Source organism: Octopus bimaculoides, chromosome 8, assembly GCF_046866305.1.
Source record: "Octopus bimaculoides isolate indiv1 chromosome 8, ASM4686630v1, whole genome shotgun sequence".
Taxonomy (NCBI): Eukaryota; Metazoa; Mollusca; class Cephalopoda; order Octopoda; family Octopodidae; genus Octopus; species Octopus bimaculoides.
The window spans coordinates 93605445-93612944 of record NC_142935.1 but is presented as its reverse complement, the minus strand read 5'-3'; positions in this window follow the sequence as shown (position 1 = coordinate 93612944).

Genomic DNA, 7500 nt, shown 5'->3' with positions numbered 1-7500 from the left:
TGTGTTGCATGCGACTCGTGTACCCTTATCAGACGGTAGTTATAATGGGTATATATTTGGCTTCGTATATTTATACCCGTGTCACTTTGATGACATGCGCTGCCCTCTCCCTCAATAAAAATAATAATAATAATAATAATAATAATAATAATAATAATAATAATAATAATGATAATAATGATAATAATAATAATAATAATAATAATAATAATAATGATAATAATAATAATAATAATAATAATAATAATAATAATAATAATAATAATAATAATAATAATAATAATAATGATAATAAAAATAATAATAATAATAATAATAATAATAATAATAATAATAATAATAATAATAATAATGTTAATAATAATGATAATAATAATGATCTGAAATTTTGCCTCAACGGAAGCAATTTTGGTGGAGGGGATGTGTCGATTACATCGACATCAGTGTTCAACTGGTACTTATTTTATCGACCCCCGAGAGTGTGAAAGGCAAAGTCGACCTCGGTGGAATTTGAACTAAGAACGTAGCGACTGGCGAAATACCGCTAAGCATTTCATCCAGGGCGCTAACAATTCTTCGAGCTCACCACCTTAATAATAATAATAATAATAATAATAATAATAATAATAATAATAATAATAATAATAATAATAATAATAATAATAATAATAATAATAATAATAATATACAAACTGTTCATGAAGTTGAAGGAAGGCGATCAGATGTAATCGTTTTCGACATGTTAAAATAAGAAACGTCATCATAGATATGCCTATATATGCGGACATGAATTTGTTGGTCAATGAATAGAAGGAAAATATGAAAATTCCATGGTTTAGCTACGGAAATGCGAAGACTACGGAGGTTTATACAAAACTAATCGCATCTGTTTTAGTTGCTTTAGATATGGAAATATCCTCATTGAGGACGTAGAAATATCCTCATTGAGATTGGTGTAACTACGTGAATTGCATTAATTCAGAGACCTGTTCTATTGGGAACAACAAGGATCGTAAGATGTCTAAGCCATCACAGATATTGATTCCGTCCGAATGTAACACATTCTTGCGTATCATGGATAATGATAAGGATAATAATGATAAATATGATGATGATTACGACAACAACGACATCAACGACGATAATGATGATGATGATGATGATAAAGATGATTTCTTTATTGACTGCTATGAATTAAACAAGGTGAAACTGGAGGAGAAATTACCGATCCGATTCTTTCAAAAACCTCAGCATATAATTTCTTCCGAGCGGTCATCCGCATAGTTTCCAAGTTTATCCCATGTTGTAAAAAAATTGTTCTGAGAATCTAGCAATGATTGTTTGTTCTCCTTACTTAAGTTTCTGCTACTTGGCTAATGACAGTAATAGGTGTGTTTTTACTGCGACTATTTCTAATTTAAATGGTTTGTGATAATGATAATTTAGCTAACGAGATACTATATATTAGTGCGAAGTGTGACACATCAAACAGGAAAAAAAAATTACACCTCCATCTATCTATTCTTAATTGTGAAACGACAACAAATCCTACCACATAAGGAATGTAATGAACTGTTTTCATTTATTAAAATATTATATATTCACCTTTCTGTGTTGTCTGTAATTCACTTTCATTACGAAAATTAAATTATAGTCTATAATGTTATCACTTAACTGATAGTGGCCTTCTTCGTTTCCTTCAGTCTACCTTACAAATATTGGAAGAACCTGTTTAATAATATAATATTCATGCTATGTCTGTGCATTAACCTCGTTGTTGGAAGGTTAGATTTGGTATGAAGAATACAGACGTCGGCGTCATTTCAAAGGGACACATTTTGTCGTGTGAATGTAATTTAATAGAGGACGTCTATGAAACATTAAAGTAACATTGTAACATTTTAAACATATTCTATATATTGGAAAATGCTACCACCTTAGCTTGGCCAAATGTAAACTCGGAACACAAATGTCTAACTGTGCATATTAATATGTACATCTTAATCATTGTTAGAACCCTAAGGAATGTGTTTCTCAAAATAAAGATGAAAGTACATCACCACTCAGAGTATATGTTTACCAAGTGGAATATCTTGCTTTGTGTTAAATATTGTGACCCAGCTGGACCTTACTTTTCCATTGACACCCATTTATATTTAAGTCTTTCAATTTCGTAAGTTTAACGCTTTACGCATACATAAATGATAATGTTACATTCACAACAAACCGGTGTGTACAGTATTCATGTTATTTATCGCTCAGTGGCCTACCGTATCTAATGGTACCTCTTTGTACACCTAAGACATATTTTCTACTTAATTAAGGAACAGGGTAAAAACATTTTGTATACATATGAGATCCATTCTTGCTCCTGAACTTTATTCTTAATACGGTCGATATATACTCAAAAACACAGACGTACTCTAAGCTTATACATATAGGCGCAGGTGTGGCTGTGTGGTAAGTAGCTTGCTTACGAGCCACATGGTTCTGGGTTCAGTCACACTGCGTGGCACCTTGGGCAAGTGTTTTCTACTTTAGCCTCGGGCCGACCAAAGCCTTCTGAGTGAATTTGGTAGATAGAAACTGAAAGAAGCCCGTCGTATATATATATATATATATATATATATATATATATATATATATATATATATATATATGTATGTATGCGTGTGTATATGTTTGTGTGTCTGTGTTTGTCCCGCCAGTATCGCTTGACAGCCGATGGTGGTTGTTTACATCCTCGTAACTTAGTGGTTCGACTCAAGAGACCGATATAATAAGTACTAGGCTTACAAAGGAGTCCTGGGGTCGATTTGCTCAACTAAAGGCGGTGCACCAGCATGGCCGCAGTCAAATGACTGAAGCAAGTAAAAGAGTAGACCGTATACACACACGCACGCACGCACACATACACACATACACACACACATACACACACATACATACACACACACACACACACACACACATACACACATATGTATATATACAGACACGAATACAAATACACAAAGACAAACAAACACTCTCACATACAGACGAAAGATAGCGTGCATACACACTAACAAATAAGTTCGTTGGAAACAGTTGCCCTTGATCAATGTGGCGTTGTCTTCATGAGCCATTACTATCCTCAACAATTAGTGTATATTTCACTGAGGATCTGCCTCCGTGAATTTCACATATACCACTATGGAATATATGAGGTTTGAGAGAACTTTTCCCTCGCCATGCCCAACTCAAAGAAAGAAAAAAGGAAAACGAAAGCACAACGCTACCATTTTCCATTCGTGACTGGTGTTTCTTGGCTCTCACAGCAGTGGTGGCAGGTATCCGATTGGAACAACTGTTTTCCTGATCGAGAATTTCTGTTTCTTTCATTTGTAACACCAAGTTTAGGACGTCGTTTCTATAGCAAACCTTGCCTTTTCAGGCGTAAACCGGGAAACTCTAACGAAAGGCAAAGAAGGAGATGGTTGCGTAAAAGGCTCCGTCCCACGGATATATCTTTTCACAGAGGTCATTTTCGAGACCACGTGTGTCGGTGGTCCCCAAACTGCAACTCTTTGTCAAATCAATACGAAAGCAACTTGCTAAAGAAAAGAACCATGTATAGCAGAGTTTGCTTTTCAGCCGATATGGTTCGCTGTTCTTCGTGTCGACGGTCTTCTTTTCCTATTTGCAAGGCGGAGAGAATGCAATTTATTTACTGCAAAAGATAAAATTTGCTGTTTTCTCCTTTAAGTCTTCCCTGTAAATATGCAAGATTTGTCACATTAAAGACAAGAAAAGTAAAATGAAACAGATCGATACTCATTGAAATACCTCCACATATACATAAAGAGCTAAATACGCACTTCCACTCTCAAATACACACATAGCTCATATACATAAATTTATCAGGTGATTCCTCACTATCCTTTATATGCAAAACATACACTCATTTAATTCCTATATATTTAAACATAAAAAAAAAAATGAGAGTGATATAAATCCTATGATTGGAGACCAAAATATTTCTAAGATATCAGTTAAGAAAAGTCTACCGAGAATTGACCTCTATCAGATTTTATAATCATTTTGAATGTTTATTATCTCTGGGTTGTATAATGGAAAGGAGGATATGTATGTTTTTAACTTGAGTCAGAGGAGACTATAATTTGCATATCTGAAACGAAGGGAGGTAATCAACTGTAAACAGCTGATAGGAGTTTCAATATATGCATGAGATAATATTACTCTAGTCGTGTTAGTGTTGGTAAGGGTTGTGTGAGTGATAATAATAGCAGTGGTGGTGAGTTGCTTATTTTGGTTTTTATAGCCAGGTCAAATCTTTTACTCTACAAATATGTTCAAAATCTTTCCAGCCGTGACCATCCTAGCTGTTGTGTATATGGCCTCAGGGCGGTGCTGATTCACACCTATAATAATATAAACGAAGGCTTTTTGGCTCTGACCATCTCATTACCCGTTTCTTACTAGCATATATTGTTGAATGTATTGTTCATTGATGAAGGTTGGTAGCGTGCAGTTTGAAGGTTATTTGACTGTTTACTTTAGCAGGATGAGTAACAGCGTTGTGGTTTCTATGAAACTGTGACAATGATAGTTGCGATTATGTGGTATTTTGTAACAATGATATTTGCGAAAATGCAGTAGGGTCGTTGTGGCGTGACGATGTTGAGATGGTATAATTTAATGTAAAGAAGTAGTGTTCTCAAAATATTGGTTTCACAGTTTGACACAAGGCCAGCAATTTTGAGATAGTGGGTTAGTCGATTACATCAATCGCAGTGGGCAATTGCTAATTATTTTATAGAATCAGAAAGGAAGAAAAACAGCGTCGACCACAGCGGAATTTAAATTCAAAACGTAATGACAGACGAAATATTGCTAAGCATTTTGCCCGGAGTGCTAACGCTTCTGACGACTCGCTGCCTAAAGTATCCTCGAAATATCGGTTGCAAATTTTGGTACAAGGTCAGAAATTTTGGGGAGTGTTAAACTGTTACTTATTAAATGGACCCCGAAGGGGGATAAAATGCAATATAAATTTCAGAGGAATTTGAACTCATCTATTTAACTATTCTCGAAATATTAATGGTGGGTATAAGATAGTGTACAGTGGGGTATGAGAGAAGCATATGTGTGTCTGATGGTGTTATGTTGCTATATTGTGTAGTGGCTGTATGTGACATGATGGAGCTCCTGATAATGTTGATGTGTGTGTGTGAATTTGTGAATCGGTGTGAAGATCATGTCTAGGCCTTCGATGATATTGACTACGTGTGAGACTATATGTTAATAATATATAATATTGTAGTAATAATGTACAAAAGATTAGAAGAGAAAATTAGAAAAAAAAACCAACTCACAAGAATAACATCCCAAAAACAACAATTTTGTTATTCATTTTATAACACAAACAAACTATTAACATATTTTTGCGTACATATATAAAAATGGTTAAGTTTACACATAGATATACATACATGCACATCATACATACGCAGAAATATATATATATATGTATATATATATATATATATTTATATATATATATATATATATATATATATATATATATATATATATATATATATATATATATATATATATATATATATATATATATATATATATATATATATAAATGTATATATATATATATATATATATATATATATATATATATGTGTGTGTATTTCAAAATATTGATGAACGGTTCGAAACTTTAGCTTATCATAAACATATATATGTTTTATATTTACAAAGAGGTCTAATATTTTTACACAAGTGGTAAATAGATTTGTTCTATGTATTTATATGCATCTATTTTTGTTATAATAGATGCTTATGTATTATAGTTTAACTCAAAATATACCGTTGTACGTATTCATAACTTAAATTTGGCATATATAACAAAAACAAAAAGCGTGAAAGTAAAAAAGGGATGACATGCTACTTTTGTACTAAAAAATGTTTTAGTGCATGCATTTCTGTGTGCTGCGGCTACATATACATACATTCATACATACATACATGCATACATACATACATACCTACCTACCTACCTACATACATACATACATACATAAATACATACATACATACATGTGCGTGCGTGTGCGTGTGTATATATACCTCCATTTACAGCATTTGAAAAGATTCTCCTCGCCAACCACGACATGATATTCTGCAAATTTAATTTCCGGCATATTAGAACCAAGCCAGTGAATCTCACTCCTCTGCACTTATTTGACAACATAAACTTCTATGATGCGGACTGGGAAGCAATCAGAAAAAAATAGTATCTGTCCTTTACCGATTGGTCCTTCATTCTCTATTCCACCGACATTGAAATCACATGGCAGCACTTTGAGGACACTGTCATCTGTACATGCTCAAACCACGCTCCAACGAAATTCACTTGCATAATCAGAAACAGGCTCCCAACAAAGGGAAAAAAAAACTACTCATCAGGAGTATCAAAAGTATCACCCAATTAAAATAATCCTACATACAGCATCCACATTCAACAGCATTGGTCCAGTCCATGTCTGACCTAACGGCCTGTGGGTAATAAAAAAAATTAAACAGAACCTAAATAAGCATAGAACTGCAGTCTCACCTGTTGGTTGAATCATCGATGATAATCGCATTCTCCAAAATGATGCTAAAGAAACGGCAGAAGTACTGCAAAAACAACACTGCTCTGTCTTTAGTGATCCCATTGATATTGACATAAGGGATGTGAACGAAGTCGATCCTCAACATATAGTCTCGGACATAACCTCTACTGCTTCAGACATAATAGCAGCAATTAATGATATCAAATACTATTCTGTTGCAGGTCCTGATAGATTCCCCGCAAGTGCCTTGAAGGAATGTAGACACCAAATTGCAGACCCTCTAACCAACCTCTAGAGAAATTCTTTAAACTCAGGCTATATACTGAAGCAACTCTTATCCCAGCCTCTCATCCCGATTTTCAAACAGGGAAACAAATCCCTCCCAGTCATCTATCACCCAGTCTCACTCACCTCCCATACCATCAGAGTGTTTGAAAGGGTGGTGAGATCAAGGAGACCCACAATCCCCTAAATTCAAACCAGCATGGCTTTCCCTGCGGCAGGGAATATCTAACACAGCTTTTACACCACATCGATGTCTGTAAAGGCTTGGAATCAGGATCATATATATATCTTGACCTCAGTGAAGCATTGGACAGAGTCGAACGCAATATCCTGCCGTCAAAATTGCCAAATGCTGGAATCCGTGGAAAACCACTACACTGGATTGAGTATCTCCTGGAGAACAGAACACACCATGCTGTGATAGGTGCAATCCACTCAAGCTCAGAAAAAGTCACTAGTGGTGTCCCTCAGGGGACTATCTTGGCCCGCTTCTGTTTATATTCTATATACACGACCTTTCTAGCTTCATAAAACACTCACTGATGACTCCAAACTTCAGCAAATTATCAATGGATAAGAT